An 11,388-nucleotide genomic window follows, 5' to 3' on the forward strand; every position below is an offset into this window, starting at 1 on the left:
AAGTTCGTACCTCGAAAGACGGAAATAAGTAATTTTATACACCCAAATTTGGTCATTGTTTACAAGAATTATTTTTTTAAAGCATTTATTATCCTAAACAGTTATGCGTTATTTAAAAAACAATGGTGACATTTAAGTTTCATATTTAAAAAACAAATTGTGCTGAATCATGCTATTTCAATAAATCATGAATACATTTATTGTATTACAATAAATGTATGCATGATTTATTGAAATAACATAATTCAGAATATTTTTTAAAAATATTCTGAATAAAAAAATAAAATAATAAAAAAAAATATACGCAGCTTTTTCGTAATTAGAAAAGAAATTTAAAATTATATTATGGGGAAAAAAACAATAATTCAATACACTTTGAAGCCAAAACTCCTAATCAATCCGCGTCCTATCTAAGGCTATATTAGGTCACCTACCATCTGATCCACTGTTTTAGCGGGCTCACTCAGATTCTGGAACTTTCCATGTTAACAAGCGGGGTGGAGTTAAAAAGCCGTAATCCTATGGGATGTCACTCAAAGATGGCCGTCTTAACGGATTAGTGCCATTGTTTAAATGTGTTTGACTTCTTGGTGTTTCGCCCCACTTTTAGTAAAAAAAACACCAAAAATTTGCTTTTCTTTGCTAGGCTATAAATGTATAAGGCTAATTAATATTTAGTTCAAAATCAATCGAAAATTATATATATATATATATATATATATATATATATATATATATATATATATATATGGTTATATATCGTTTTATATGGTAGTCTGATATTCCATTCATATTGAACCAAATTTGTTTACTTAGAGGCCATCTTTTTAAATTATTTATTTGGCATATTAGAGATAGAGTTTCAGGGGAAACCACTCAAATATACAGATGGCCGCTGTGTATAGCAAATCGTGTTCTCAAACACTGCTGTTTGAAGTTAATTTCTGGCCTATAGTGATATATTTAGACAATGCGTTCGACTATTAATTCAACAGCCTATTATATTTGATATAAATATATCACTATATACTTGTATTAAAGCGTTAGCAATGAGTCAAATTTCTTTGACATTACTAGCTTTCGCCGATTTTACGTACCTTAAAAGATAGATTACTATTTATAAATGTAAATTTGACCTTCTGCGTGAACCGTTGAGACAGCCTCGCGTCCAGATATCTCTGACGTCATAGACGTAGCCAGCCGACCTTGAAGACCGGCACAAAACATGGGGGAGTGGCTGCTGAAAGCCGGTTCCGGCAAGCGACGTATCTCCCCATTCATTCGCCTGTTTACCCGTCTCTATTTTTAGACTGGCTTTAAAACAGTCTTAAAATTCTAAATCAATGGGCGATTTCTAGAATAGAAATCGATTCCTGCTAAAGGGGAAAATTGTTTTCTTATTCGAAAGATTTCATTTATCTAATCACATCTTCTTTTCGAAATATATGTATATTAAAGTTAACTGGAGTGAGGTGGGGGGGGGGATTGGCGAATAGAGAGATAGTTTTAAAAGAGGTTCAATTCGTGTTTTTTAATGTGTGGCTTTTTTTTAATAAAATACCTCATAAGTTGGCCCCCCCCCCGACACACACACTCACACACACACACAAACGCCCTTTTCGTCCTTACCTTCATCATCATCATCATCATCATTCCTTTGTGGCCCCTGGTGAGCAAAGGGCTGCAACTACACCTTACCTTAACTTTTTATTTTTGATTTCGTTACAAGTTAATTTGGGAACGACATGGTCATGTAGCAAAGCGTATGATTGCGAACTCCAAAAGTCCCGAGTTCGGATCCCGGGGAAGCCGTAGCTTAATAGCTGGGAAGAGCAACCCATCTGGAATAGAAAAATTTAAAAGTAAACAACTTCTGTATTACAGATTGCAGCCTATGTTGGTGAACATAGGCTATGGAAGCAAACCCAGAAAGAAAAGCAGGCTGAAATTGGAGTCAAAATATCCTAGTATTTCACATGGTGCTTAACATGTTGACACGTAATGCTAGAATACATTTTGTTGGTGGAAAATCTATTTCGATATTACAATTAGAACGAAGACGTCATGATCTTTTAACCCTCCCTTCAACCCCCCCCCCCCCCACCCCGGCTCGCACGCTACTAAAATGGTATCAATGAATAAAAAAAAAAAGTACTTTCTCTCTAACCTTACCGCAAACTTTTAAAAATCTGGCCAACTCTTTAATTACTTATACCAGTGGATCTGGGGACGGAGTGGTCTAGCGGTAGAGAGCTGGACTGATAACCCGTAAGTATCGAGTCCGAATCCAGGTTCAAGTTAGTAGATCGTCCGTGAGTCCACCCAACTCTGATGTGTATTTAACTCACGTTAGGGAAAGTAAAGGTGGCTGGGCATAGTGCTGACCACACTATCTTTTCATATACCGAGGTCACAGAAACCAGTGAACTCTACTTCACTTGCCTTATAGACCGTCAGGTTTGAAAGAGAACATTCTACCAGTGGATCTACCTCCACCCCCCCCCCACCCACTCTTACACACACCGTATCCCCTAGTGCAGAGGTCTCCAAACTTTTCATCCCGAGGGCCGTATTAACTATTAGTTCGGGGGCCAGTTTCTTACATGCATCTCATTGGGGTGTTGGAGCCCCCTCCCCCCTCAAACAACGTCTCCCACCCCCAGCTCTTGTGTTACGTTCATGTCTACATCCACACCTCTAACGAACACATGCAGGGCAGGTGGAACAGCTGTCCAGTGATTCACCAAAAGCAGGTAAAAAATGGCAAAACTTGCTTGCATTTTTCGATACTTGAATCACAAAGTTTTCACCAATTTCTACAACACCCAGAGCTACATTTTCAAATAGTTTTGAATTTATTTGGCAAAGTTCCTCAGCCACATCCAGCAACATTTTTTTCCGTGGACAAAAAGATCTCCGCGGGCCGAATGAGAGGACCTCTCGGGCCGCATTCGGCCCGCGGGCCGTAGTTTGGAGACCCCTGCCCTAATGCTTCGCATCCCCTCGTTTGGCATGAAGGACAGTTGGGTCAGTCGGGGGTCAGCGTGTGATCTCATGCTTAAGTTTTGAACTCGTAACAAGCCCACCACTAGACAAGGCTGTCCCCAGCTGGCTTGAGTTATCTCCATGTACACAGGTTGGTCAAAGCTTTAGAGTAACCTCCCCTTTTAACCCTTTACTTTATGATCGAAACACTCGATACATTATGGATGGAATGTCCCCCCGCGTGTGTGACGGGGTAATTAACCTCACGAGCGTAATTAACGTCGATTATGATTGCCGAAGACACCCGAAGAATCGATCGCGGTCTCGCGTGGAGCAGACGGCACCGCGAAATTCCAGAGATCTGCGAGGGTTCGGCTGCCCCGCCTGTTTGATTGCCGTACCCTTTTTTCGGAACCGGACGAATAGTTGTGCAGGTGAAGTAGAGTTCACCTGTTTTCGTGGCCCTCAGCATCCTTGTAAAAAAAATATAGCGTGGTCAGTTATTAGCCCTCGCCGCCTTTTCTTTCCTTCAATGAGTCATGTGTGGGCGGACTCCAGGACATCCTACGAATTCAAGCCGAACTCAACACCTACAGCTTAGCAGTCTTGGAGTCTACCCCCCCCCCCCCCCAGCCATCCCGTCCAGTTAATAATAATAATAACTGCAGATTAATTTTAATTTCATTTTTGACATCAACACCTATTTTTAAAAAAAAACACTTGAAGATGAACAAATTATTTACAAATAAATATTAATTTTCACGGCGCTACTGTGTTTACGGGGACACGCCTATGAAATTACTATAAAAAAATCACAACAACTTAGTTAAGTGTGTGTTTTTAGTTCTACAAATCCATAGATACGACGTGTTTTTTTATAATACTTTTATTTTTACTTTAAAACAAGTACAATCAACATCAACATATTTTACAAAATTTCAAACATTAAATGAAACGGAACAATTCTACATCTGTATATAATAAATGTTTAAATAACGGCATATATGTGGTTGTAACAAGTTTGACATGAACTAAATTTTAAAGGATGAACAGTAAAAGGGATATATGTAAAATATGTACAATTGAAGAGTTAGAATCCCAGTGTGGAGCGGAAGCTGAGTTGTTAAAGAGGGGGTGGTAAGGGGGGGGGGGGTATGGAGCAGTGAAGCATGTCCTGAGGAAAGTAACAAAATGTTATGGTTTGTTTAAATTATGTGTTTAGTTTTTATGAAAGCAAATTAAATTTTAAGTAATGAAAAGTTCACTAGTTTCTGTGACCTCTGCATTTAAAGAGTTAATGTGGTCAGCACTATGCCCAGCCGCCTTTACTTTCCTTAACGTTAAGTACGTTAGGTGCGTTGGGAGCTGGGTGGACTCAGGGACGGCCTACTGACTTAATCCCATATTCGAACTCGAGACTTACGGGTTAGCATTCTAGCTCTCGGCCGCTCGGCCACTCCGTCCCGTGGTTTGATTAATGCGGGAGGTGCGGAGAGAGGGGTTTTACCAACTAGCTCATATTTTAAATAGATTTGGAATTGTCAAGTGAATAATATTTGCCTAAGGTAAATTTATGTTTTAAAAAGAACATTATGTGATAACTATAGAGTGCTCAGTAGATAATTATAGATAATTATTAATTATATACTTTTCAACTTTAAAGTATGTTATCCATAACAATTATGACAATTTTGCTTACTCAACAATTTTAATGAAATATGTTTTCTAAATTCTCCAGTACGCATTTATTTTATTTTTTTACTCATTTTTTAAAAATTGGTTTATATTTGTCTCCCTTGAAAGATTGTTTTACATGAAAATAGATTAATCTCAAGGGAGATAATTGCCATAGACTAGACTATTACTAATCATATCACCGGCTTCTCTGCCTTTTCTATCATCGTCTATATTACCAATAAACAGCAGTCATACATTTCATACGCTGTCGATGTACATATTTGAATGACAAGGCAACAATATATTACCTTCACTTTTGTTAAACAAAATCAATCTAAAGATCACTGTATTTATTAACGTGACAACTAATTGACTCAAAAGAGTTTGACAAAATGGGTTCTATTGTAGTTGTGGACTTGGTTAGACATTATGTTTTTGTCATTTTTGCCTTCATAGAACCCGTAAAAAATATTCATAAATCTCACATTAAAAATATTTTTTTTACCGAAAAGTGCTTTTATTATATTCACAAAATCACAAAAAAAAAATCATAAATTTAAAAATAAATGCACAAAAAAGTTTTAAAAAAATAAAATTTAGTATGGTGTAACTCTACTAAAGCTATATTATGGTATGACTAAAAATAAAAGCCTGGGCACTCAATTACGAAAATTAAACATAGGTTCCATGATAAATGATCTCCGAACAAAATATCCCAGACAAAATATATCACGGACAAATGATCTCATGACAAAAGATATCAATCAAAATATATCAGTACAAATGATACCAGACAAAATATCTCACCGCAAAATAATTATAGTGTTGAGGATGGGTTTAACATGTATAACATTCATAAATCGACGAAATAAACATATTTACGTAGAACAAAATCAGTATCTAAAAGTCTGCCACACTTTTGTCTGCTGATTCCGTTGGCACGCAGGCAAACACATCATAGGATCTTTTGTTTTCAGGAATTTTTCCATCTCCGATAAAAGCAGCAATTAGCAGGGGGAATTAATAATTCAGACGCGATTCGCGTGAAATTATTTATGTAGTATAATTTGAGACGGTAAACATTGAGTGGGGAGATAGGAATGTTACAAGCAAAACGATTACAAACAAATATTGTACGATTTACTAATGTGTTGTATTTTCCATTACAAGCAATACGATTACAAATAGTGTATGATTTACAATTGCGTTGTATTTTCCTTATAACCCGTTCGGGACCAAGACACACGGGGCAGATGAAGTAGAGTTCATCTACTCCAGATGACCTCGGCATTAAAAAAAATAGCATGGTCAGCAACTATGCCCCGCCGCCTTTTTTTCCCCTCAAAATGAGTTAGTTACCCATCAGAGCTGGGTGGACTCACGGACATTCTATTGACTCGAACCGGATTCGAACTCGTGATCTTCGGGTTAGCAGTCTAACTCTCTATCGCTAGACCATGCCGTCCTATGTATCGTACTTAAAACCACCAAAAATATAGTCGAACTTGATTGACTTTGTATTACCTGTATCCCAAACCATAGTGTTCGTATTTCCGCTCTTATCCCGTTCCGTCGTTTCTATCCTGATAAACAGTTCGTATTTTGAACTGTCGATAGTAAATCTTGGACTTTTTGAAAGTTCGATACTTGAATCGTTCCTTATGTGAAACTTCTGTAGCTTGAGGTGAATTGTTGAAGAGAGTTGTGTTTAAAAAAATAAATTCAGGGTACTAATTTCGAAAGAGTGTGGGTGGGTTTTTGTTTTTCGAATAAAATAAGGTCGTTTTTAAAGATTAGTTGCTTCTTGTTGCACATATTTGCGATGCTCCAATTTGTTCCAAGCAAGTTAAAACAAGCTCCGAATGCGGGAATTTACCATATTTTCATGTTCGTACCCAAGACATAATGGGCAGATGAAGTAGAGTTCATCTGATTCAGTGATCTCGGCATTTGAGATAATATTATCGTCAGCACTATGCCCGGCCGTCTTTGTTCCCCTAACGTGAGTTAGGTAAAAATCATACCTGGTAGAATCAGGGAAGTTTTACAGACTCGAACCCGGCATCCGAACTCGAGATTATTCATCGTAATGACTCGCATAAAAAAAATACTCCGCGTGACATATGAACCCCCCACAGACGTGACCGTGCCCTGTCACGCTGTCAACGTGATCACACCTTAAGAATTCCCGGGGTATTTTTTCCAACTATCAAGCGATCATCGACGTGATCGTGAGCCGAACAAGTTGCAGGTTTTAGGACGCTGCACGGGACACAAGCTGACAGGGGGAGGGCAGTCCCAACTCATCTGATGGGGGATTATATTTCGATCACATCGGACTTAAGCATAAGCACATTAAAACACACAGAGGTGTTGACATTTCACTCTGCGTTATGTCTTCATGGTTAATATTACTCTATCTCTCTTGGGAGTTTCAAATGCGTAACATTAGCCATATATATACCAATATATATATATATATATATATATATATATATATATATATATATATATATATATATATATATATGTATTGCCTTTTATCATATCAACACCCCCAACCCACCCCCATATATATATATATGTATGTATATATATATATATATATATATATATATATATATATATATATATATATATATATATATATATATGTGTGTGTGTTTGTGTGTGTGTGTGTATTTATTGATCTTTTTTATAAGAACTCTTTTACGGATTTTAACTACTCTTCTCATATTATGATTTATGATAAAACAATTTCTGTTGAGAGGCATTGTCACCATTTCTATCCTTGGTATTTTATTACTTTGTAGTTGACACTTTTACCACACCCTGGCAACATATCTGTTACCGCAATAACAGAAGTTTCATCGAGTACCATATACCCATTTGTGATATTTTAACGAAGACTTCTGGTCTTTTCATATTCATTTGAAGTTGCTTCCCTTGAAACTTTAGCTCGAGTTACCTCCCTTGGTATATTGTTCAACTTTTGACCCCGTCCTGCTTGCATATTATTCATTCATCATCGAGTTACCCCCCTGTCTCATCTATTTTTAACAAACCAGTAACGCGGTAAAGTAAGACTGACGTATGAGGGCGATACCAAGGTATCAATTGTCTTGCCAAGTCCCCGGATACTGGATTGCATAGCTCTAAGTAGCGTCTAAACACGGTATTCAAATATTCATGTTCTTGTGCGGAAGAGCTCCGCGGTTAGTGCAATTACCGAGTTATGTGTTACAAAGATGAAATAACCGAATGTTTTATTGAGTAATGCTGTTACAAGTAAATAGCCGAGTCTTGTTAGTTAAAAAATGAATATGTTCGTGGGCTGATGTTTGCGTTTTTAGGTGTATCATATTAAAATAAAACCGGAGTATTAAAATAAAATAACATTCAAAGAGCTAAAGCTAAATCAATGAGCACTCTTTGCGATCGTGATCAACTCGGATGCTACAACGCTAAAGTGAATCATAATCGTCTATTTTAACATGGTCAACTACAATTTTCGTCCGGCATTGCTATATAGTTAACACCTATACATTTTAGCTAGATTTTCTTATTCTATACCTTATTCCATGGTTGGGCGCCGTCATGCGACACTTACACACACCCTAGACACACTACCCAAACCACCCAAACAAGGGTTTCGGGATTATTTTGATTCAATTTTTTAGATATGTCTATCTACTTATGAAAAATCATCCTCACTATCATCCGTTACTCCTTCTGAGGTACAGACCGCATACTACATTTCGCTTGAGATATCTCTCTTAGTGAAAAATGGGCCACAAACTACAACTCTCCAGAGTTTTCTATCACGCTGGCGCATGGTCAGCCAGCTATGGACAGCTACCTAAAGCGAACGAAATTTAACGTTAGTATTAACCCTGGAGACAAGTCTCGAGTTCAAACCCTCTGGCAAATAAGGCTCGATCCCTTCCAACACTAAAAAAAAATTAAGAACGAAGAAGAAGAAGAACCCTGGAGACGAACTAAACTTCAGAAATAAGGACATATTCATTTTTGGATATGCGACAATTTAAAAAAAAAGGTTGAGAACCGCTAGTTAAGTGTGATTACAAACAATTAAGGGCAAATTATAAAAGTGAAAATTATCTAGCAATCCCGGGGCTAAATCTATGTTTAGCTTATTAAAATAGACGCACTTCTTTTTCATTTTAACGATGTATCGTGTCTGTTTCATCACGATCTTACCTATAAATCATAGCTTTATCTTGAGCTCTTTGATTTTTATGTTACTTTAATCGCGGATGTTTGGGTTTGTTCAATTGTTGATTTTTCTGTTTGTTTAATTGCTAATGCTTTGTTGTATTGAAATACATCTAAAAATGTGACCATCAGTCTCTGTAAAAAAACAACAACATAAAAAACGTTTTGATAACAAGCTTTTATATACTAATGCACTAAAAAGTAGAAAATACATGAGTTTCTTTAAATATAATAAAATACACTACTATTTAAATAACTATAAAGAAAAGCGTGAGTCACTTTATTATCTATTGGATACCTTTACTAATATTTACGAGGCACACACTTTTCTTTATATTGATTTAAATAGAAGTGTATTACATTATATTTAAAGAAACTCATTTATTTTTTACGTTTTAGTGCTTGTTATTAAAACGTTTTTTATGTTGATTTTTTTCCGCACTTTAAATTTATTTTTTAATGCATTAGAGTTGCATAACTAAAAACCATTGCGCAACCTATGAACATGATAAGCGTGTATAATAGTGCGGAATAGTAGGATGAGATAGCCTACTAATTTTGGACACAATTTTAATTAATTAATAAAAAATTAATTAGGTATCCAATTAAGTCAAATTTAAAGTCAGATTGCATTAGCTTCATGTCTCGACCCATGTACCAACTACAAACCGCATCTGTCAGTTAGAAGTGTCCGAAATATCGCTCGGGCGTTTCGATCTAGACCAGGGGTCTCCAAACTTTTCAGCCCGAGGGCCGCTTTAACTATCAAAAATCAGTTCGCGGGCCAGAGTAGAGTTTCTTCCATGCATCCTTTGGGGTGGCTGTGTCCACCGTGCCCCCCCCCCAAAGAAATATAATTTATATAGACATAAAAACTATTTTAAATGCACCCCCCCCCCCCTTCCAGGAGAAAAAGTCTGAAAGAAACACTGTCCAGTTGACAACACACTCAAAGTCCAAGTTTGTTCTCGTTGGGCAAACACAAAAACCCACCCGCCATTTTTTGAACTTGTCTCTAGGAGGTCATTTGCTTGCAATTCACTGACCTCCATCTGCAGTTCATCTGGGCAACTGGTTACATTATCTTCAAATGGGTTGTGAAGCAGTCTCACTTCTTCTGTTTGAATCATAGTCAGAAAACCGTTGCTGAAACTGCAGCTGGGGGTCTTTGATGATCTTGCATGCAAATGATGTGGGGAACTCAGCTGTTGCTTCGGCCATGAAGACTTTGCACTGCTGAAAGTGCGAAAGTGCGTCAAGTTGTTGCCCTGTACTTGTTCCAAAAACACGGAATAGCTGTCCAGCGACTCTATTTGAGTCACAATGTTTTCATCAATGTTTGCAACACAGAGGGCAAAGGTATTTATACCCAAAGCTAGAGTTTCAAATTGTTTTGAATTTTCTGAGCAAAGTACCTCAACCACTTCTAACAAACATTTTTTTGCCGTGAACAAAGGATCTCCGCGGGCCGGATGAAAGGACCTCGCGGGCCGCATCCGGCCCGCGGGCCGTAGTTTGGAGACCCCTGATCTAGACAGACAGACTGACGACAGACTAGCGACAGAGGAAGCAAGATAAATAAAAGCTTGTAAAAACAAAGTCAACAACCCTTGAACTCTTGTTTTTTTTACCCATTTAACAACTCAATTAATTAAAAACCAGACACCATCTTTAAGTAACTATTCACCATCGCACTAGCGTGGGAGGCACTGGAAGGATAAGCTATGTAACATAATCTAGAGATGACGTATTTTTAAAAAAATATTTTTAGGCCTATATGATAATACACCAGACGTACAATTAAAAAACTAAATTTGTTCCATTTCTAAGTAACGCCAAATAAGCTTTTAAGGGGTTTTTGTTTGCTGCGAAGTTTTGTATTTCGTTTCATAAGATTGGTTAAGATATTACTATTTTTTACCGTAAAATATCGTATTCAAATTTAATTTGTGATTTAAAGTGTTTTTTTTTGTTTCGTCTTTTTCAGCTTCCAATTTTAAAAAAATGTCAAGAACAGCAGTTTTCGCCGTCGTCTGCCTTTTGGTTTTAAACGCCGTCTGCTTTTTACCCGCCAGCGCGAACTGGTTTGGAAAACGAGGTAAGTCTAGATTTCAAAATAGCTCTTGAAGAAAATGTAAAAAAAAATTGTATCATTGTTATGTTGATCTAAATATTAACAGTTCACTTAAGAGAAAAATAAAGTGAAAATCTCTATTTTTGCCAACTGAATGTTATTTTCATTTGTATTTCTGAAAAGTAAAAAAAAAAACTTACTCTTAACGAACTTCTTTAATTCCATATAATATTATCGGTTAGTTTTTATTCTATAAGACGCAACCTTGACTACCTTTTCTAATTATAATATCTGCAAACAACAAACTAAATTGAAGTCTCGTTTTAAACATCAATAAAGCAACTGAACTTGTTGTAAATTCAAATCAACGAATTAAATTAATCACGAGAGCACAAAAAATATTAAAGATATCTTCA

General features: G+C 36.7%; 1 pseudogene; it reads right to left on the reverse strand.

The window, feature by feature from the left end:
* The window catches only part of LOC131953556 (eukaryotic translation initiation factor 3 subunit J-like), a 30,018-nt pseudogene extending 19,899 nt beyond the window's left edge, over positions 1-10,119 (reverse strand).
* Positions 10,120-11,388: the final 1,269 nt, after the last annotated feature.

Source organism: Physella acuta, unplaced genomic scaffold, assembly GCF_028476545.2.
Source record: "Physella acuta isolate Inbredline_101_S28 unplaced genomic scaffold, ASM2847654v3 ptg000930l, whole genome shotgun sequence".
NCBI classification, from domain to species: Eukaryota; Metazoa; Mollusca; class Gastropoda; family Physidae; genus Physella; species Physella acuta.